The sequence below is a fragment of the Canis lupus genome, chromosome 1 (genome assembly GCF_048164855.1).
Source record: "Canis lupus baileyi chromosome 1, mCanLup2.hap1, whole genome shotgun sequence".
Taxonomy (NCBI): domain Eukaryota; kingdom Metazoa; phylum Chordata; class Mammalia; order Carnivora; family Canidae; genus Canis; species Canis lupus.
The window spans coordinates 72,915,473-72,939,559 of NC_132838.1; the positions used below are offsets into that span (position 1 = coordinate 72,915,473).

At 40.6% G+C, this 24,087-nt stretch overlaps 1 protein-coding gene across 48 annotated transcripts in view; it reads right to left on the reverse strand.

Annotated features, from left to right (window-relative positions):
* The window catches only part of AOPEP (aminopeptidase O (putative)), a 332,941-nt gene extending 309,472 nt beyond the window's left edge, over positions 1 to 23,469 (reverse strand). For all 48 annotated transcript variants that reach the window (XR_012035345.1, XR_012035337.1, XR_012035356.1 and 45 more), the window contains exon 1: positions 23,379 to 23,469. The gene's annotated coding sequence lies outside the window, so the exon portion shown is untranslated. The remainder of the gene's footprint in view (positions 1 to 23,378) is intronic.
* Between the last annotated feature and the right edge of the window lie 618 nt (positions 23,470 to 24,087).

The following is a 24,087-nucleotide window of genomic DNA, read 5'->3' on the forward strand; positions in this document are numbered from 1 at the left end:
CTGCTTCTCCCTTTGCCTGTGTCTCTGCCTCTCTCTGTGTCTCTCATAAATAAATAAAATATTTTTAAAAATAAGTAAATAAAGCACAACAAAGTGCTTTAGATCCTAAACCCGTAAGCTGAATGAGACCAGCAACAGCTCAAGAACTATCCTGTATCCCCATACAAACATAGACACTCCCTATCACCAGTCTTCCCCACCACTCTTAAACAACACCATATTCTGCTGCTTATTGACAAAGTGATTTATATTATTTTACAGGTCCTTTCATTTTATTTTTTTTAAGATTTTATTTATTATTCATGAGAGAGAGAGAGAGAGAGGCAGAGAGACACAGGCAGAGGGAGAAGCAGGCTCCACGCAGGGAGCCTGACACAGGACTTGATCCCGGGTCTCCAGGATCACGCCCAGGGCAGAAGGCAGATGCCCAACCACTGAGCCACCCAGGGATCCCAGGTCCTTTCATTGTAAAGAGTGACAAAATTTTCCACATACACCAAATGGAAGGTAAATTTAAATCCTGACTTAAAACCTAACTACATAAAATTGCATTATACTAAACTACATTACTTGTTTGCATTCTATTTGTTTTTTTTTTTTTTTTAAAGATTTTATTTATTTACTCATGAGAGACACAGAGAGGCAGAGACACAGGCAGAGGGAGAAGCAGGCTCCACCCAGGGAGCCTGATGCGGGACTCAATCCCAGGACCCCTGGATCAAGCTCTGAGCCAAAGGCAGACGCTCAACCATTGGGAGCCACCCAGGCATCCTGTATTCTATTTGTTAAAGAGAAAATCATCTATTCATATCATAATGTAACATTCCATATATCCTTGAATAGGCAAAATACTATCCAGAAATCATTCTTACCATTAGACACTGAACAAAATATTCCTGGAACTGGAAGATGGTGGAAAGGTACATAAGGATAGAAAATAAGAACACAAACTCATGTTTTAAGCCTCCTCAGCTGGCAGGAGTACCAGCCTTGTTGACACACACTGCTTTCACACAAATTTCCCCAGTGACCACTCTCTAGAATAAGACAAGTTCTAAATGCCTGGAGGGCCATTGTGATACACTGCCTGAGTCTTCTCTTCCAACGTCAGTTCACCTGATTCTCACATGACAAAGTTTCTAGAACCTTCATAATTCCAGTTCACAATCAAATTCATTCACTATCCTCACTGAAGAATTTGAGTATAATGGTTGAAATCAGGTAAGACTTCAGTAGATGCAAAAGGTAGGACTCTTACTCTATAAAGTGCTTTGCATACCACAGGCCCAAGATAAATAACTATTCAACACTTCTGTGGATATAATTCAGTTAATACAGCCTTCAAAAATAAAAAGAACTGGCTTAATATTTAATTAGGATTTTATTAGACCACCCAGGAATTTTTGTGCTGGGATAAAAGTTAACAAAACTTCAAACTCCACTAAGAGAATATAATTTATTATTGTCTATAAATATTCATATACTGGAAACAGGATCTCAATTAATAGACCTGGGTTACAGAGGTCAGTTGGGTAAAAATAAAGAAATCGGAAAAGAAAATATAGACAAAAATATCAGCTTTTTCAGTAAGATTTCCTCTTCTAGGATTGTTGAAAAACACTATTTTTAAATAGAAGCTATTTTGGAAACTCAGTCCTTAAAGAGGTATTGTGAAAATCGTTTATTAATGAATGTTCTGCTATGGAAAAACTCACTGGTCCAACTCATAGGAAAATATATTTTACTAGCAAAAAGAGATGACAAAGACTCCTTGAATCCATGATAAATGAAGGACTTAAAATCTAGTTCCCATTAACTGCTTGAGTCTCCTCTACCACACCTATGGAGTCATTCAGTGACTACTTCAAAGACCTCAGGTGTTTTAAAGTATTGTTTAAGAAAAAAAAACAAACAGCAAAACAACCCAAATGTCCATTGAATGTTGAATGGATAAATAAAATGGGGTACATCCAGACAGTGAACTATTACACAGTCATAAAAAAGAATGGAGTACTGATATATACTATCATGTGGATGAAACTTACAGACATTATGCTAAGTAAAAGGAAGACACAAAAGGCCACATATTACCCTTCTATTTATATAAAATGTCCACAACAGGCAAATCCATAGAGCTGAGAAAAGGTTAGAATGGGGAGTGACTGTCAATGGCTCCTCTTGGAGTGATGATAATACCTGAAAATTAAACAGTTGTGCAGAGTTGCTGCACAACTCTAGGAACATACTAAAAACCACTGAATTGGGATCCCTGGGTGGCGCAGCGGTTTGGCGCCTGCCTTTGGCCCAGGGCGCGATCCTGGAGACCCGGGATCGAATCCCACGTCAGGCTCCCGGTGCATGGAGCCTGCCTCTCCCTCTGCCTGTGTCTCTGCCTCTCTCCCTTTCTCTCTCTGTGACTGTCACAAATAAATAAAAAATAAAAAATAAAAAATTTAAAAAAAATAAATAAATAAATAAATAAAAAATAAAAACCACTGAATTATACAGTTTTAAAGGGTGAATTTTATGGCATGTAAATTACATCTCCATAAAGCTATACTTTTTAAGTAGGCTCTATACCCAACATGGAGCTTGAACTCACAACCCTGAGATTAAAAGTCATGTGCTTTACTGACTGAGCCAGTCAGATGTCCCAAAGCTATTATTTTTTAAAGTGGCAAAAAAACCCAGAAAACCATTTAAACAAAGTTTTACGGTGATTTTCTTACTTGTGGACTACAGAAAATAGAAAATCTTACAAAATTGATAACAAAAGACTCAGTAAAAACCTATCAATGATGTTAGCAAGATTATTTTAAGCTTAGTGTTTTAATTTTTTTTTTAATTTTTATTTATGATAGTCACAGAGAGAGAGAGAGAGAGAGGCAGAGACACAGGCAGAGGGAGAAGCAGGCTCCATGCACCGGGAGCCCGACATGGGATTCGATCCCGGGTCTCCAGGATCGCGCCCTGGGCCCAAGGCAGGCGCCAAACCACTGCACCACCCAGGGATCCCCAAGCTTAGTGTTTTAAAAGGGCTATTTAAAAAAGATGCACATTGTTTGAATAGGAATTTGTAGTTATACAACTATGCCATGCCAAGTACACATCTTCCAATGTGGCATGGCATTTCAACCTTAGAATTTATTTTGTATATTACTTTAAAGACTATTTCAAAAAGTGTAGGCCCTGAATATCTCCTAAACTTCAGTCATATATGTACCACCTCCAGTATTTTTGCCATCTTCATACCATCATCTTATTATTTATTAAATCCTTTTTCTTCAATCCACTTTATCACTGACTCATCTTTTATAAAATACATGACATCATGGGTTTGAACAAATTTGCATTTTCCACCATACATTAAAAGAGATACGTAACTATTCAAATTCAAAAGATGTTTATCCATTAACCACTTTAAATCATCTTGCATACAAATCAAGAAATTACTGGTTAGGGCACTGGGTGGCTCAGTGGTAGAGCTTCTGCCTTTGGCTCAGGGCGAGATCCTGGAGTCCTGGGATCAAGTCCTGCATTGGGCTCCCCACAGGGGGCCTGCTTCTCCCTCTGCCTGGGTCTCTGCCTCTCTTTCTGTGTCTCTCATGAATAAATTTTAAAAATATTTTTTAAAAAACTAGTTAAAAAAAATCAGCTGAACTAGGTAACATGTATCTACACTTTAGAAAGTGATAAGGAAATCAGAATGTTCAGAGAGCCACTTTACAGCAAAATTTAGGACTGTCCTACTCTATAAAGGCACATTATCAATAGGAACCACAGTGCTGACATTCAGCCAAGAAAAAGTATTTGAGAATAACACTGGATTGAATGGTAAAGAAAAATGACAAGCAATAGGTCTCCATAAGGAAGACAGCTGAAAGAACAAGGATGCTAAGTCTTCTCTACAAGTTCTTGGGTATGGGATGGTACGGTCCAGATGCTACTTTCATGCTCTGCTTGTCAAACAGAGCTGAACTTGGCAGAAGGCCAACTGCCTAATGGACAGGTGGGCAGGACTTTTTTATTGAGCCTGCTTCCTTCCTGCTAACACCAGTACTGAAAGCTTGCAGAAAGGCCCACTTCTAAAGTACTACTCTAGGGCAGAGAGGGTCTGGGCTCTACCACACCTGTTCCTCCCATCTAAAAGAAATGTGGGTTAGATTTCATTTTGAAATACTAGTACCATGAGTGCTTTGAAATAGCTTAGAGGAGCTTACCCCACTCCTGATGGGGGATGTCATGATACAACACTCCCATACCCTTCAAAAAAAACCACACTGAAGACACTGGAATATTTAATCACTTTTTTTTTTTTTTTACTTCCTTTCCCACTGCAAATAAGACTACCTCTTTTTGTAGTTATCTATCCTAAATAGGTGAAACAATTACATGCCACTGCCTTTATACTTACCTATTTCAAGAAGCCCTAACTGAATCCTAGGTAGTGAGGCACAGAGAAAGATAGTAACTGCAGGCTCTCTACAAAGAGAACTGGGGTGGGGGTGGGGGGAAGGAATGCTTCTTGCCCTAATTCTTTCTTGAACCATTCTCCTGGAAGCTGAATAAAACCATTTTTTATATAATTCTATGTAGGAAAAAATTCATATATCATTTTAGATAAATTTCCTCCTGCCCCTCACAGTGAACTGAGGATACTAGCCTGCAGGCTCACTGACACAGTATTTTCTTAACACTCTTAATGCCTTTTAGGCTTCTAGCACATGGCTTGGAGACTGTGAAAAGATATGCTTTTCCAATATTTTCTCAATTTAGTTCATCCCTTTTCTATGTGAAGTTTTAATATGTAGCCCCATAAATGTAAATGTAGGCTTCATAAAGATTATTCAGAAAACATGAATTATAGAACAAATTTTTAAATCTGGCTGGTTTTAAATCTGTCAAACTGGTCTTTTGGGGGCATTTTTAACCTAAGAATATTCATGATCTCTAGAATTTTATCTGAGGCATCTCTGTACAATTTCCCAGTGAATATTAAACATTCAGGTAGCTACATTACTAGCAATTAAGATTCATATTTGTGAATATCTTCAAAAACTCAGGAAAACATCTATATCTCAGAACTCCCCAAGGGTAAAATTGTAATCCGATAAATCACCACTCTTCTCAGAGATCTAGCACAGTGTTTCACAAAGTGTGGTCTGAGGATCATGTGCCTAAGAATGAACTGGTGAAGGGCAGGCTAGTGAGAGTGGTACTTGTTAAAAACACAGATCCTTATGGGCACCTGGGTGACTCAGCCCGTTAAGTGTCTGACTCTTGATTTCAGCTCAGGTCATGATCTCAGGGTTGTGGGATTAAACCCTGCATTGTGCTCACACACTAAGTATGGAGCCTGATTAAGATTCTCTCTCTCCCTCTACCTCTACGCCCTTCAAAAAAAAAAAAAAAAGTCTACTAAGAAAACAATACAGATTCTTGGATACTGTGTCAGATGTTTTAAATCTAAATTTCCAGGGACAGGGGCTAATAATCCACACTACATAAGACGTCTAAGTAATTCTATTCTAATACTTCTGAACCTTATAGCTACTTGAACTCTTGCTATCAAAAAAGCCATGAAAACAAGATTCTCACAGATCATTGCCTACACAAAGTACAAAAAAGAAAATCAAGAGATAAATATTTAAAATGAAAAAGGAGGGCAGCCCCAGTGGCGCAGCGGTTTGGCGCCGCCTGCAGCCTGGGGTGTGATCCTGGAGACCCGGGGTCGAGTCCCACGTCGGGCTCCCTGCATGGAGCCTGCTTCTCCCTCTCCCTCTGCCTGTGTCTCTGCCTCTCTCTGTGTTTATGAATAAATAAATAAAATATTAAAAAAAAATAAATAAATAAAATAAAATAAAATAAAATAAAATGAAAAAGGAGGCAAAGTGAAAAGTTGTCTTCTATTACGGTTCAGCAGAATTTAGATTCCAGTGTGAACTGCAGCCATGAACAGGGAGTATTCTCCACCAATAAGCACAAAGTTACCTGTTACATCTATAGTGTAGATATCAGTATCTCTTCTGCCCTTCAACTTGAAACACAGCATACTGTGTAAAAACAATGTCATCCCTAAATAAATATTGAAGGATGTTCCAGCACACAATACACTTTTCATTCATTCTTTCTCAACAGTGACTTTGATACCACACTTAGGCAAAGTGGTTCTTTTTTTTTTTTTTAAGATTTTATTTATTTATTCATGAAAGTCACAGAGAGAGAGGCAGAGACACAAGCAAGCTCCCTGCGGGAAGCCTGATGTAGCACTCGATCCCAGGACCCTGGGATCAAGACCTGAGCCAAAGGCGGACACTGAGCCACCTGGGTACCCCCCTCAACCACTTGAAATTGCCTGAGCCGGTGGTTTTCAAACACGACATATACTTAGAATCACCTGAAGATCCTGTTAAATATCAACTAATGGGCTCTAAGAATTTGCATTTCTAACAAGTTCCAGGTGATACTAAAGTTGTTGGTCTAGCAACCAGACTTTGAGAAGCACTGATTTAGCTAACTCTGTTCTCCTCCCAACCAGCACTATTTAAGATTCACTGTGGAGTTCAATGATGCTTTAAAAGGAGGGGGTATGGGGAGGTGGCGGCTCCATCTGGCAAATGCTCTAACTGCTGGCTTCTTTGTAGGACTGTACTCAGAATCTTCAAGAAGTCCCCATCATTCAAAACTTGCAGTTTGGGTGAAAAGCTTGTCCTTCCTTGGCAACTCCCTCTCCTAATTCCTGACCTCTGCCTGACTCTACAGTCCCCACTTCTTACCCTGTGTGGACGACCTTTCTGTCCTCTATAGGAAATCATACTTCCTACAGCAGGAAAGCTGTAGGAAGGGCAAGAGGTCCCTCTGTTCCTGTCTTAGGAAGCTACATTTCCTTTAGCCAGAAATCAAGACAGGCTCTCTCCATTTCGTGATTTATTTGGTGACTGTCACAGAGCTACAGCTACAGACCACCTTGGTGATTCCCTAGACATATCAGCAATGTCTCATTACTTACATTCTGGTCCTCCATGGGAATAAATATATAAAAGATTTCTCCACTAAGAGATAGGTCCGGAATCTACACAGTACATATGGGTGCACCATTCTCTGTAGATGGCTTTCAAATCCATCTCATTAAGGTTTAAAATATACTCCTAGCATCAAGTTCTAAGTGGTGAACTGAACGTGTATGCCAGCCTCCCGAAGAAAAGATTTCAACTAATTCCTAGAAATTGAAAAGTATGTGAGAGCAAAATAAGAAAATGCACTTGATACAGCATCAATATCTTTGGAAGATATTCCATTACCTTTTCAGAATCTCCATTACCTTTTCAACTTGAACACACAACTGAACATATGTAATTGAGGCCCATGTTAAAATTAATTAGGAAGATTTAAAAGTAAGGTTAAGCAGTTTATCTTTCTTTGACACTTTGATATATACTTAAGGAAAAAGCATAAACCTGGAGAACAATAGAGACTAGCACCAGCAGGGAAATATGTTTTTAAAGTGTTAGCCATAAACTGACCTTTTGGAGGAGGGGCAAGATGGTGGAAGAGTAGGGTCTCCAAGTCACCTGTCCCCACCAAATTACCTCGAAAACCTTCAAATTATCCTGAAAATCTATGAATTCGGCCTGAGATTTAAAGAGAACAGCTGGAATGCTACAGTGAGAAGAGTTCGCGCTTCTATCAAGGTGGGAAGACGGGAAAAAGAAATAAAGGAACAAAAGGCCTCCAAGGGGGAGGGGCCCCGCGAGGAGCCGGGCTAAGGCTGGGGCGAGTGTCCCCAGGACAGGAGAGGCCCGTCCCGGAGAAGCAGGAGCTGCACCAATCTTCCCGGGCGGAAAGGGGCTTGCAGGGAGTTGGAGCAGGACCCCAGGAGGGCGGGGGTGCCCTCAGGCTCCCAGGGACAGTTACAAAGGAGTGCGCCCCGGGAGAGTGCGCCGAGCTCCCTGACGGCTGCAGCGCGCACGGCGGGATCCGGAGCAGCTCAGGGGGGCTCGGGCAGAGGAAGAGGCTCCGTGCGGAGAGGGCTGCGCGGCTCCCGGAGCAGCTCGGAGGGGCTTGGGCAGCGGCTCCGCGGAGGGGGCTGTGCTGCCGGGAGCGCGAATCCAACAGCACAGGCCCCGGGAGCACAGGGCGCTGGGACATAGCCCAGGATCCAGCCTCCCCCCGGGATAGGCAGAGGCCGGGAGGGCACAGGACAGCAAGGACGCTCCTGCCCCGAGCTGAGCAGATCAGCGGCCCCGCCCCGGAGCCTCCAGGCCCTGCAGACCGAGAGCTCTGTAGTTCCTGCGGGGGCTGAATCCAGGGCTCCAGAGCTGGCCGCTGCCACTACGGTTGTTCCTCCTGCGGCCTCACAGGGTAAACAACCCCCACTGAGCCCTGCACCAGGCAGGGGGCAGAGCAGCTCCCCCAAGTGCTAACACCTGAAAACCAGCACAACAGGCCCCTCCCCCAGAAGACCAACTAGACGGACAAGTTCCAGGGGAAGTCAAGGGACTTAAAGTATACAGAATCAGAAGATACTCCCCCGTGGTTTGTTGTTGTTGTTGTTGTTTGTTTTTTTTTTTGTTGTTGTTGTTGTTGTTGCTTTTTGATTTGTTTCCTTCCCCCACCCTTTCTTTCCTTTCTTTTTCTTTCTCTTTCTTTTCTTTTTCTTCCTCTTTTCTTTTTTCTTTTTTTCTTTTCTTTCCTTCTTTCTCTCCTCTCTTTTTCTCATTTTCCCAATACAACTTGTTTTTGGCCACTCTGCACTGAGCAAAATGACTAGAAGGAAAACCTCACCTCAAAAGAAAGAATCAGAAACAGTCCTCTCTCCCACAGAGTTACAAAATCTGGATTACAATTCAATGTCAGAAAGCCAATTCAGAAGCACTATTATACAGCTACTGGTGGCTCTAGAAAAAAGCATAAAGGACTCAAGAGACTTCATGACTGCAGAATTTAGAGCTAATCAGGCAGAAATTAAAAATCAATTGAATGAGATGCAATCCAAACTAGAGGTCCTAACGATGAGGGTTAACGAGGTGGAAGAACGAGTGACTGACATAGAAGACAAGTTGGTGGCAAAGAGGGAAACTGAGGAAAAAAGAGACAAACAATTAAAAGACCATGAAGATAGATTAAGGGAAATAAACGACAGCCTGAGGAAGAAAAACCTACGTTTAATTGGGGTTCCCGAGGGCGCCGAAAGGGACAGGGGGCCAGAATATGTATTTGAACAAATCCTAGCTGAAAACTTCCCTAATCTGGGAAGGGAAACAGACATTCAGATCCAGGAAATAGAGAGATCCCCCCCTAAAATCAATAAAAACCGTTCAACACCTCGACATTTAATAGTTAAGCTTGCAAATTCCAAAGATAAAGGGAAGATCCTTAAAGCAGCAAGAGACAAGAAATCCCTGACTTTTATGTGGAGGAGTATTAGGGTAACAGCAGACCTCTCCACAGAGACCTGGCAGACCAGAAAGGGCTGGCAGGATATATTCAGGGTCCTAAATGAGAAGAACATGCAACCAAGAATACATTATCCAGCAAGGCTCTCATTCAAAATGGAAGGAGAGATAAAGAGCTTCCAAGACAGGCAGCAACTAAAAGAATATGTGACCTCCAAACCAGCTCTGCAAGAAATTTTAAGGGGGACTCTTAAAATTCCCCTTTAAGAAGAAGTCCAGTGGAACAATCCACAAAAACAAGGACTGAATAGATATCATGATGACACTAAACTCATATCTCTCAATAGTAACTCTGAACGTGAACGGGCTTAATGACCCCATCAAAAGGCGCAGTGTGTCAGACTGGATAAAAAAGCAGGACCCATCTATTTGCTGTCTACAAGAGACTCATTTTAGACAGAAGGACACCTACAGCCTGAAAATAAAAGGTTGGAGAACCATTTAACATTTGAGTGGTCCTCAAAAGAAAGCAGGGGTAGCCATCCTTATATCAGATAAACTAAAATTTATGGCCCAAAGACCATAGTGAGAGATGAAGAGGAACACTATATCATACTTAAAGGATCTATCTAACAAGAGGACTTAACAATCCTCAATATATATGCCCCGAATGTGGGAGCTGCCAAATAAATCAATTAATAACCAAAATTAAGATATACTTAGATAATAATACACTTATACTTGGTGACTTCAATCTAGCTCTTTCTATACTCGATAGATCTTCTAAGCACAACATCTCCAAAGAAACGAGAGCTTTAAATGATACACTGGACCAGATGGATTTCACAGATATATACAGAACTTTACATCCAAACTCAACTGAATACCCATTCTTCTCAAGTGCACATGGAACTTTCTCCAGAATAGACCACATACTGGGTCACAAATCAGGTCTGAACCGATACCAAAAGATTGGGATCGTCCCCTGCGTATTCTCAGACCATAATGCCTTGAAATTAGAACTAAATCACAAAAAGAAGTTTGGAAGGACTTCAAACACATGGGGGTTAAGGGCCATCTTGCTAAAAGATGAAAGGGTCAACCAGGAAATTAAGGATGAATTAAAAAGATTCATGGAAACTAACGAGAATGAAGATACAACCATTCAGAATCTTTGGGATACAGCAAAAGCAGTCCTGAGGGGGAAATACATCGCAATACAAGCATCCATAAAAAACGGGAAAGAACTCAAATCAAAAGCTAACCTTACACCTAAAGGAGCTAGAGAAAAAACAGCAAATAGATCCTACACCCAGCAGAAAAAGAGAGTTAATAAAGATTCAAGCAGAACTCAATGAAATCGAGACCAGAAGAACTGTGGAACAGATCAACAAAACCAGGAGTTGGTTCTTTGAAAGAATTAATAAGATAGATAAAACACTAGCCAGCCTCATTAAAAAGAAGAGAAAGAAGACTCAAATTAAGAAAATCATGAATGAGAAAGGAGAGATCACTACCAACACCAAGGAAATACAAACGATTTTAAAAACATATTATGAACAGCTATACGCCAATAAATTAGGCAATCTAGAAGAAATGGACGCACTTCTGGAAAGCCACAAATTACCAAAACTGGATCAGGAAGAAATAGAAAACCTGAACAGGCCAATAACCAGGGAGGAAATTGAAGCAGTCATCCAAAACCTCCCAAGACACAAAAGTCCAGGGCCAGATGGCTTCCCTGGGGAATTCTATCAAACGTTTAAAGAAGAAACCATACCTATTCTACTAAAGCTGTTTGGAAAGATAGAAAGAGATGGAGTACTTCCAAATTCATTCTATGAGGCCAGCATCACCTTAATTCCAAAACCAGACAAAGACCCCACCAAAAAGGAGAATTATAGACCAGTATCCCTGATGAACATGGATGCAAAAATTCTCAACAAGATACTAGCCAAGAGGATACAACAGTACATTAAGAAAATTATTCACCATGACCAAGTAGGATTTATCCCCGGGACACAAGGCTGGTTTAACACTCCTAAAACAATCAATGTGATTCATCAGCAAGAGAAAAAACAAGAACCATACGATCCTCTCATTAGATGCAGAGAAAGCATTTGACAAAATACAGCATCCATTCCTGATCAAAACTCTTCAGAGTGTAGAGATAGAGGGAACATTCCTCAACATCTTAAAAGCCATCTACGAAAAACCCACAGCAAATATAATTCTCAATGGGGAAGCACTGGGAGCCTTTCCCCTAAGATCAGGAACAAGACAGGGATGTCCACTCTCACCACTGCTATTCAACATAACACTAGAAGTCCTAGCCTCAGCAATCAGACAACAAAAAGACATTAAAGGCATTCAAATTGGCAAAGAGGAAGTCAAACTCTCCCTCTTTGCTGATGACATGATACTCTACATAGAAAACCCAAAAGACTCCACCCCAAGATTGCCAGAACTCATACAGCAATTGGGCAGTGTGGCAGGATACAAAATCAATGCCCAGAAGTCAGTGGCATTTCTATACACTAACAATGAGACTGAAGAAAGAGAAATGAAGGAGTCAATCCCATTTACAAGTGCACCCATAAGCATAAGATACCTAGGAATAAACCTAACCAAAGAGGTAAAGGATCTCTACCCTAAAAACTATAGAACACTTCTGAAAGAAATTGAGGAAGACACAAAGAGATGGAAAAATATCCCATGCTCATGGATTGGCAGAATTAATATTGTGAAAATGTCAATGTTACCCAGGGCAATTTACACGTTTCATGCAATCCCTATCAAAATACCATGGACTTTAGAACAGAGAGTTAGAACAAATTATTTTAAGATTTGTGTGGAATCAGAAAAGACCCCGAATAGCCAGGGGAATTTTAAAAAAGAAAACCACACCTGGGGGCATCACACAATGCCAGATTTCAGGTTGTCCTACAAAGCTGTGGTCATCAAGACAGTGTGGTACTGGCACAAAAACAGACACATAGATCAATGGAACAGAATAGAGAATACAGAAGTGGATCCTCAACTTTATGGTCAACTAATATTCGATAAAGGAGGAAAGACTATCCACTGGAAGAAAGACAGTCTCTTCAATAAATGGTGCTGGGAAAATTGGACAGCCACGTGCAGAAGAATGAAACTAGGCCACTCTCTTGCACCAGACACAAAGATAAACTCAAAATGGATGAAAGATCTAAATGTGAGACAAGATTGCATCAAAATCCTAGAGGAGAACACAGGCAACACCCTTTTTGAACTCGGCCACAGTAACTTCTTGCAAGATACATCCACGAAGGCAAAAGAAACAAAAGCAAAAATGAACTATTGGGACTTCATCAAGATAAGAAGCTTTTGCACAGCAAAGGATACAGTCAGCAAAACTCAAACACAACCTACAGAATGGGAGAAGATATTTGCAAATGACGTATCAGATAAAGGACTAGTTTCCAAGATCTATAAAGAACTTCTTAAACTCAACACCAAAGAAACAAACAATCGAATCATGAAATGGGCAAAAGACATGAACAGAAATCTCACAGAGGAAGACATAGACATGGCCAACACGCATATGAGAAAATGTTCCGCATCACTTGCCATCAGGGAAATACAAATCAAAACCACAATGAGATACCACCTCACACCAGTGAGAATGGAGAAAATTAACAAGGCAGGAAACCACAAATGTTGAAGAGGATGCGGAGAAAAGGGAACCCTCTTACACTGTTGGTGGGAATGTGAACTGGTGCAGCCACTCTGGAAAACTGTGTGGAGGTTCCTCAAAGAGTTAAAAATAGACCTGCCCTACGACCCAGCAATTGCACTGTTGGGGATTTACCCCAAAGATACAGATGCAATGAAACGCCGGGACACCTGCACCCCGATGTTTCTAGCAGCAATGTCCACAATAGCCAAACTGTGGAACGAGCCTCGGTGTCCATCGAAAAATGAGTGGATAAAGAAGATGTGATTTATGTATACAATGGAATATTACTCAGCCATTAGAAATGACAAATACCCACCATTTGCTTCAACGTGGATGGAACTGGAGGGTATTATGCTGAGTGAAGTAAGTCAATCGGAGAAGGACAAACATTATATGTTCTCATTCATTTGGGGAATATAAATAATAGTGAAAGGGAATATAAGGGAAGGGAGAAGAAATGTGTGGGAAATATCAGAAAGGGAGACAGAACATAAAAACTCCTAACTCTGGGAAACGAACTAGGGGTGGTAGAAGGGGAGGAGGGCGGGGGGTGGGAGTGAATGGGTGACGGGCACTGGGGGTTATTCTGTATGTTGGTAAATTGAACACCAATAAAAATAAATTTTAAAAAAATAATAAAACCACCTTTTTGCACCAAAAAAAAAAGTGTTAGCCATAAACTGATTAAATGTTGCAAATATTGCATACCATTAACAATTTACCCGGGAGTGTGAAAAATATTACTTTCTTAAATCATTGTAAGAAAATGACTAAACACAACATACACTATAACCATGGTATTTCCAGAACCTAAAGTACTCTCTTTATTAGAAATGTTTTTAAAGCGATGTTCAGAATCAAAATGTTGGTTATGAACAATAGTCAAAGTCCTTGGGCACACATGTGCTCCCCTGAAGAATCTTCTGTCTGTCCAAGTGCTCAGTGTGGTTACAGACTGAGCACATTGTTTAGTGTCATCTGCCACTAGAGAGCAATGGACAGAATGTAATGCTGCTGCTTCTTAAAGCGCAACTTCTATGTGGCATGCTTTTCTATTTAGGATGAATGTCCATCTTTGCAGTTTGGAGAGAACAACTCATTTCTCTTTTGAGGTGCTCCACACGCCAAAAAAAATCAAATCTGTATGAAAAGTTGGTTACCATTTTTTAATGAGGAAATGGATTAATCTTTTTCTTGGAAATCCTCATATTTAAGTATGGAAATAAGGTCATTAAAATACCCCTGTTAATCACTGTTAGGGGATTTAGCCATCATAAGATATTCCTTGATAGAGCTACTTATTATTCTATATCAAATATAGTATAACACATTGATCAAATAGATTGGTATCCACAAAAAATAATTCATATAAGAATCAAGTAAAAATGCCAAGCTTCTGATGCCACCTACTTACTTCCTACTTTGCAATGACGACACTTGTGATATAACAAAATCTACATCAACTTATATCTATAGATAAGATATTTTTCAATGCCTTGTGAAAAGAGGTGGGAGTTAGTGCCCACTCTTTCTTGATGAATAATGCAAGTTAAACTCATTAAATAAAGTAAAAAAAAAAAAAAGTTCCACTGAAGTATGGACTTATTAAATATAGGAAAAAGCATTTTTTTTTAAAGATTTTATTTTTTTATGAGAGACACGTAGAGAGAGGCAGAGACACAGGCAGAGGGAGAAGCAGGCTCCATGCAGGGAGCCCGATGTGGGACTCGATCCTGGTACTCCAGGATCACACCCTGGGCCGAAGGCAGACGCTCAATCATTGAGCCACCCAGGCATCCCGGAAAAAGCATTTAAAGGCATATTCCATATTCTACAAGTAGTTTATGGTCTGGCTTACCGAATCCACTGTAATTACTTCTCAATCAACACTGTACATACATATAAACTACAGTTTAAAAATAAATATTAAACAATGGAGATCCCTGGGTGGCTCAGCAGTTTAGCGCCTGCCTTTGGCCCAGGGCGTGATCCTGGAGTCCCGGAACCAAGTCCCACATCAGGCTCCCTGCATGGAGCCTGCTTCTCCCTCTGCCTGTGTCTCTGCCTCTCTCTCTCTCTGTCTCTCATGAATAAATAAATAAAATATTTAAAATAAATAAATAAAAAACAATAAGGAGCAAAAGAGAAGACAATGGGGGCAGGGGAAGGCAACGGAAAGAACATCTCTAAGGTTTTAAGATTTAAGGATATGTTGACACTTCTGCCAAAGAGAGCAGACTTCATGAGATGCCCAAATGCAAAAGAAATACCATCAAATTAGGTCACACAGCACAGAACCAGGGCCTTTTGAAAAGTAATATATTTAGAGGTAAAGGATCTCAAAATCATATAAAGAAAATATAGAAAAAGAAACAAAAAAAGAACTCACTTAAAAAATATTACAAAAACCAAGCTGGATAGATTCCATAACTTTAAAACACTACTGGAGGAAGGTACAAAGTCAGGGAATTGATAATGTCAGAAAAAGAGCTGAGAAACACTTAATGGATAGAGTAAGGAAACAAATACCCAGAAAGTCCAGTTCTGTTCTCATTTCAGAAACTCAGGCTGTTCCTCGGCTGCTTTCCCAGTCTGCTCCAGGCTATTTTCCCTCACCCAAAATTACCTACTCAGTGCCAACAACCTTTGCCTTCACTCCACTCAGCAAACCAATGGTCCATTCTTAACATTTTCATTACTTGGAACAGCTTCATCACTGAAATACTTCATTTCCATAATCTAACATCACAGTGTGCCCTCCCGTTCTTCCTACTCTTTCTCTTGCTTACTCACCAACTCTTACTACATTGAAACTCCAGGTCCTCAACTCTTCCATTATCTTCAATGGGTCTGCTCCCTCTGGCTCTCAGGCAGAGGTTCCAGTTGGGGGATGATTTTGCCTCATAGAGGACATCTGGCAATGTCTGGAGACATTTTTAATTGTCACAACTGGAGGGATCAGCTACCAGCATCTAGTAGGTAGGGGCCAAGAATGCTAAACACCGTACATGCACACAGGACAGCCCCTATGAGGGAGAATTATAAATGTTTCTTAAGTTGGGAATCACTGGTCTGTGGCCTTCTTTGGATAACGTAATTCATTTCTTCAATCACTGGTCTGTGGCCTTCTTTGGATAACGTAATTCATTTCTTCAATCACTGGTCTGTGGCCTTCTTTGGATAACGTAATTCATTTCTTCAATCACTCTTAGAACATTTAACCATTTTCCCCCTGCTCTTTCATCCTTCTGATACCAGTTCTATAAAACCTAACTTTCAACCAATTGAATCACCCAAGTTTTCTACTTCTAAATTCAGCGTACTGAACTTAACCAAAGCTAAAAAAATATTTTTTAAAAATTTTTTTAAAGATTTATTTATTTATTTATTCATGATAGACAGAGAGAGAGAGAGGCAGAGACACAGGAGGAGGGAGAAGCAGGCTCCATGCCGGGAGCCCGACGTGGGACTCATCCCGGGACTCCAGGATAGCGCCCTGGGCCAAAGGCAGGCGCCAAACCGCTGAGCCACCCAGGGATCCCCTAAAAAAATAAATTATTAAATAAATATCACATGACCAGGCAAAAGGCAGACACTACATATTCACAGATTCCAACCTCAATAGGCAAACCCCCCCCCCCCCCCCGCCCCGCCAGCATTACCAGGCTGGCAACCTTTCATGTCTCTCTCTAGTTGTCCCCTCACAACTCCTCTTCTTCCCCTTCATGACTATTCTAAGCTTCTACCTCTCCCCTCAATCTTTACCTCACCAAATCAGCACTCAGTATCAGCAAATTTACCTGCTTCCCTTAAGAAATTTTGCTGCCATCAGACAAGAACTTCCACATATCCCTTCCCCATACTATAAATGTATTCTTATCTATCCCCACCTTTCCCCAAGCCATCCCTCCCAGGAAGGTGAATAAGTGCCCTTCCTGTCCCAGCACTCCCTGTGCTCTGGCTATTGTCTCTCACTGACCCTTGGGACCCTGCTTCATCAATCATCCATGCCCTAAATGCCTTCCCTCAACTTCTTCCTCTTTCTCAGCCCTTTTCACCTCAGCAGTAAGTGATTGTTCCAATCTCTTCTTAGGGGAAAAAACACGAATGAACAAAAACCCTTCCCTATTTCCAACATCTTTCTCCAACTCTTCTCTCTCCCCTGCACAGCCAAATTCCTTAAAAGAACTGTCTTTACTCCCTAACCCCATCCCTCCATCTCCCTTCCAGTCCACTGCGTACACCCCTCCCATGCCACCAACACTCCACAGTGGAGGCAAATGACTCCCTATATATATCAACTTCAGGAGGTTCTTCCAGTTCTGAATTTTGGACCATTAACACACATGACCATACCCTCCTTAAACTTCTATCTTCTTTTGGTATTTGGATACTACTCTCTTCTATCTCTTCCTACCAAGTTGGTGCTTCCTTCTCCCCTTTCCTAGACAGTGCATCCTCCAGTTCTAGCTTCAATTATTCTTATATGTCTATGCAATCCATGCTCTACTCACTTTGAACCCATATGCCCAGTCCCAACCTCTTCTAAGTTTTCCTAGTGAATGACATCACCATCCACTCAGTTACCCAAATACCCTAGATTTCTTACTCTCATCCACACATAAACAATTGCAAAATCCTACTGATTTAACCTAAGCATCTCTTGGATCCATCATATCAGTTCATTCTCTCAGCAACCTATCTAATCCAGGGCATTGTCTCTCACCTAGAACATATTATTATAAGAATAATTACCTATGAATAAAAAATGAGAGTCTCCTCTTACAAGTAAAGATGCTATACAAACACAATGAGATATGATTCAAAAGAACATAGAACATTGGATCTTTTTTAAAAATGGATTGTTCGAATGTGGAAACCATTTAATCAATACAGGTGTCAGATTCCTGACTGCTGAGTGAAGAGTATAAGAAAAATACCTAAGGGCCCTTTGTACCCTTAACATTCATTCTATAGTTCAATTTCTACTAGACATTACTCAGACAGTTCACACCTCCAAATATACACCATACTTGTTACGCACAGAAAATATGATCAGTGAAAAAGAAATAGGCTGAGATATCTCTCCTTTCCTGCCAAAATCTATCAAGCATATCCCAATCTCCACCAGTTTCAAAAACTAAACCTTCAATTGCAAGTGTCAAAGAAATAAAATGTGAGCAAAGAAAAAAAGCCAAGAAAAAATTATAGCGAAATTGATTATGTATCTAAAAATGCTATCTCAAGATAATTTCTTCAGGAATCAAGCAATACAGAGTAATGAGCAGCAAAATGAATGTGCCATAAACCATTCTGACAGTAACAACATTATAAACAAAAAGCTCATTTTTACCGACAGAAAAACAGTGTGGGAATTGTGCAATATCTAAAATCAAACACCAACACGATATACATGCAATATGAGATCTTAAAACGTTTCAGGATCTGCTTTTCACAGACAGGCTCTCAGAAAAAGACAATATGAACTAAGCTGTGAAAATGCAGTTTTTTTTTTTTAATTTTATTTATTTATGATAGTCACAGACAGAGAGAGAGAGGCGCAGAGACAGGCAGAGGGAGAAGCAGGCTCCATGCACCGGGAGCCCGATGTGGGATTCGATCCCGGGTCTCCAGGATCGCGCCCTGGGCCAAAGGCAGGCGCCAAACCGCTGCGCCACCCAGGGATCCCTGAAAATGCAGTTTGAATGCCATTCAAATACTATCACTCCAACCAAATGAGAAGCACCTGTCACCCTTTTGACAATTTGGGTTCAAGATGCTCTTCCACTGCCTACTAAGCTCGGAAGTAATGTTCTATTTTAAAAATGGTATAAAAAGAGAGGGTAGAGGAAGAATGTAGCAGGCAAAACAATTTACATTGCAAAATTGATACGAAGCCAAGTGTCAACACAAAAAAAAAATAGACTCTGGAGCCACCCAGCCTGGGTTCAAATTCCAATTTCACCACCTACCAGTCATGCAATTTTAATAATTTAACTTAAGTCCTCTGTACCTAATTTCTTCATCTGTAAAAGAGTACAGTGATAGTACCTATTTCACAGGTAAAGTGCTTGGAATAATGCCTGGCATACTGTAAACACTATAGAAGTACTAGGTAACGTTATCCTAATTATTATTTACCTTACTACATTGAGACTAAATATTAGCTAAGAAGAACAATTACACTGCAATGCAGGCTCAAGCTCCAGTTTAGCACTGTTACCAGGTATTTGTTCACTGTTAAATAACATTATTTTCCATCCTTATCCTCTAGTTCACACATCAAATCACCAAGCTCATACCATATGAGATGAGTATATAGAAGCATAAATCAAAATGCATCAAAAGTATAGCAATGCTATATACATACAATGGAATATTATTCAGCCATAAAAAGGGATGAAATTCTGATGCTATTACACGGATGAACTCTCCCACAACAAGGATGAACCCTGAAAACATGCTAAGTGAATTAAATCAGATTCAAAAGGATAGTGCACGATTCCATCTAGAATAGGCAAATTCAGAGAAACAGAAGTAAAGTATAACAGAAGTTACCAGGAGTTGGGGTGGGGGAGGAGAGGAATTACTTTTTTTTAAAGAAGGTCCATCTCATCCTCTTTTAAAAAAAAAAAAAAAAAAAGAGATTTTATTTATTTATTAGAGAGAGAGAGAGCAGCGGCAGGAAAGAGGGAGAAGCAGACTCCATGGTGAGCAGAGAGCCCAATGTGGAATCACGGCCTGAGCAGAAGGCAGATGCTTAACCAACTAACCCATCCAGGCATGCTGGGGAATTACTTTTTAATGGGTGCAGAGTTTCTGTTTGGAATGATTAAAAAATTCTGGAAATGAATAACGGTGATAATTAAACCAATACTGGAAATGTGCTAATGCAATCAATCATATGCTTAAAAATGGTTAAAATAGTAAATTTTATATTATGAATATTTTACCACAATCAAAAAGTATCTTTTAAAAATACAACCTATATTTTCAACAGGAATTTTTTTTAATTTTATTTATTTATTCATGAAAGACACAGAGAGAGAGAGAGGCAGAGACACAGAGGAGAAGCAAGCTCCATTCAGGAAGCCTGATGTGGGACTTGATCCCGGGACCCCAGGATTACACCCTAGGCCGAAGGCAGGCGCCAAACCGCTGAGCCACCCAGGGATCCCCTCAACAGGAATTTTCAACATGAACATCGGTCTCAATGGTACTAAAATTTTTAAAAATAGATCACTCATTTTCAAGTTCCTGACTATGGACACCAAAGCAGTCAATATCAACTCTTAGTTGGACTCGGTTTAAAACATATGCTTGGAGATGAGTACATACTTCACAAATTCAATAAGGAACATTATTTCATTTTGCTGATAGTCACCTTTTTTTTTTAGCACGTTGAAGAGGAAAAAAAAGAAGATTACACTGAGGAAATACCTTTCTATGTGGCCAGTGCATAATGGTAGTTTTATAAGGAGGAATTTATCTACATGGAATCATTAACATGAGTGCAACAGAATACCTGTGCAGGGCACCATAAATGGATATGTAAATCAACTGGTGTTCAATTCAAATGTAGAGGGGGTTCCCATATATTGGTGAACAATAATTTAAACCACTGAAATATCCCCAATTCAAAACAGAAATTAAAAGTCTATTATTTTGATACAATCCTAACATGAAATATTTGAAGTCTCCACTCCAAACACAACCAAAAGGCATATTGCATTTCAAAGACACAACAAAAGTAAATTTAATAAATTAGCATTTTCCCAGAATGGCTAAGGTTAAAGCACTCTAGGTAGGATAATTTAATTCTCCAGTAAACTCATAAATACCATCTGTCAAATATCATTCAACGAATGATACATAAGGCCAAAACCAGACTAACAATATTAGCAAACACTTGTAAGGCTCTTCCAATATGTCTGATTTGTTCTAAGCTCTTTACAGACACTAACCCACTTTATCCTCACAACAATCTTCTGAGAAAAGTATTCTTATTATTTACATTTTACAAATGAAGTAGTAGAGGGGTCAACTACCTTGTTTGAGCTCAATGAGTTGCTAGTAAGTGGTAGAGCTAGGACCTGAATAATGGAAATGTGGTTCCCCAATACCTGCTTTTAATCACTCTGGTTTACTATCTTTTGGTGATAACACTGAGCAATGGAACATATAAAAGCACAGGCAAACTCAAAAAGCAAACCAGTTTGGGCGGTCAAATATAATAAAAGCTCTGAGGAAATCACTCTATCACAACACAGGGCAGTAAGGGATATTAAAAAGGACTGCTTCGACTCATAAGAAACGGTTAAAATACTTAGTATTTAAGAAGGCAAGGAATTGCTTAGGGCACTTAAAATTTTTCTATCCAAAACAGTCAATATGAGTTTCATGTCAAAAGGGATAAAACTTTCAACAATCCAGAATTACACATTCCCTGAGGGGTCTTAAAGAGGTTGTACTGAGCAATCTTGCTGGTCTCTTATTTCATTCTTAAAGATAAGGATGGTGTGTGTGTGTGTGTGTGTGTGTGTGTGTGTGTAGGAGGATCATAAATTAAGCTTTCTAGGTATTTTAATCCCAGCTATGTAAGAACTTAATACTAAAGATATTACAGGGGAGCCCCAGTGGCTTAGCGGTTTGGCAGTGCCTTCAGCCCAGGGCATGATCCTGGAGACCCAGGATCAAGTCCCACGTTGGGCTCCCTGCATGGAGCCTGCTTCTCCCTCTGCCTGTGTCTCTGCCTCTCTCTCTCTCTCTGTGTCTCTCATGAATAAATAAATAAAATCTTTTAAAAATAATAATATAAAATAAAGATATTACAAAGTGTCAAGTCATTTAGATTGATGACTGAATAAACTCATAGAATTATGTGTTACTATTGTGAAAAGCCTAGAACTTGATCATTTATAGTAGAGTTATAAAAAAAGAAAGAAAGAACAAAAAGGCATAGGTTTTGAAGTCATCCACAGACCTGAACTTAAAGCCTGGCTCCACCATTTAGTTACTATGAGTTTTTGGCAAGTTAACTTCACATACCTAAGCCTCAGTTTCCTCCTCTGTAAATTGAGGACAATATTTCCAAACTCACAAGGTTGTTGTGTAAGCTAAGAAGAAAGCACATGCAAAAAAAAAAAAAAAAAAAAAAAAAGAAGAAGAAAAGAAAAGAAAAAAGAAAGCAAGCAAGCAAGCACATGCAAAATGTCGAACACGGTCCCTGAGATAAAGCTGGCTAACAATGAGTGATTAGTATTCCCTAATCTTATTCTACTTTGTCCCCCTATATTAGAAGAATCTAATGTTACCAATAAGCAAGTCATTGTCAGGCTTCTCAAAATTACATGAAGATATGCTGTATTCAAAAATGGAACATAAAGTACAAAGAAATACAAAACCAAACCATCAACAGATCAAAGAGTTCATATCTTTGTTGGTTTTGTAAGAACCCATATTCTCTATCAACAAGTTGAATTTTTATTATTTTTTGCTGTCTAAACATTCCTATTGGGGTTCTGTTGCTTATTTATTTCGACGTCTAACTTTGTAAAGGTATTTGTTACCACTGCTTGAAAACCAAAAAGAGAGCCAGGAACAAGGAACATTTTAATGAAATGCTGTAAGAGTTCCCATCCATCTAAACAGCTGATTGGATCCCATGTGGATCATTTATTATCACAACAGATTTTCACATTACTAAACCACTTCCTTACTCAACAAATATATGCGTTAAGGAGCAAAACTCTGACTACCAGAGCGAATGCTCTTGAGGGACCCCAAAACTCAAAGTCTGGTGCTTTCAGTAAGGATCCTAAGGGTGGGCAGTGGGAAGGGGGAGGGGAGAAGACGGGTTTCACTGCAAGTGGAAATTAAGAGAATCACAAACTCTATCTCCTTAAACAGGACTGGAGACCCGTCTTGTGGGGCTAGGAGCGGAGAGGGGCGGGCGCAGTGGGCCTGGAGACAAGAGATCAAGAAGGAGGCGAATGCAGGCTTCAGAATGGTCTGTGACACGGGGAGGGGGAAGGCAGCGCCCGACGGCACCCCGAGAGCGAGGCGGAGAGAAGTGGCCGCTCAGCCCGAGTCCCCAGGACAGGTTCAGCCTCAGGAGTCTGGGAGGACTGACAGGGAATGGGGACCCCACCGACGGAAGATGAGGGTTGAGGAGGGTTCCCCGTCGCCTTCAAACGGACTCCAGCTGGCCATCGCGGCGCGGGAGACGAGGGAGGCACGGACCCACCAGGGAGCGCACAGGTTACCTGTCTTAGCCGCCTGCCCACGAGTCTCCACTTCCGCAGACTTTGGGTTACCACGGGCTACCCGGCCGCGCCTCGTGACGTCATCCAAGCGCGCCCCAGCTGCAGGCGATCCGGCCCGCCCCCTCCGGCAGAGCGGGGCGGGGTCGCGGTGTGGGGGCGGGGCCTGCGCAAGCGCGGAGCTGCGACGGGCGAGCGAGGGCTTGTAGGGATAGCTGGGCTTCAGGGATGTGGGCTTTACCCTCTTACCCGGTTAATTCTAACTGCAAACCCTTATAGGCACTTGAGGAAAAAAGTGAGTTACAACAATGCACTTTTTATCCCTTATTTTACGCTGTCCCTGATCTATGACTGTAGTGTACATATTCATCGCACCACAATTCATTAAAGTCCCATTATGTGCCTGACAAGCAGTGTTAAGAGAATCTAGGGGGTACAGCAGTGAACAAAACAGTAATCCTCTGGAGATTACTAGCTAGTTCAGAAAGTAAACATTGAATAACTCAACAAATCTATACGCATTGGTAAAGATCAGAAGTGTATGGAAGGAAAAACGTTGCTCAGAAACTAAAGGAAGGAGGGCGCCCCATTAGTTTGAGATGTTAAGGAAGTAACTATGAAGAGGCCTGTTGAACTGAGAAGTCAGCTCTGTCAAGATCTGGAGGAAGAACAACCAAGAGAAGGATGGATATGTTCAAAAGCTGTGGGGAAG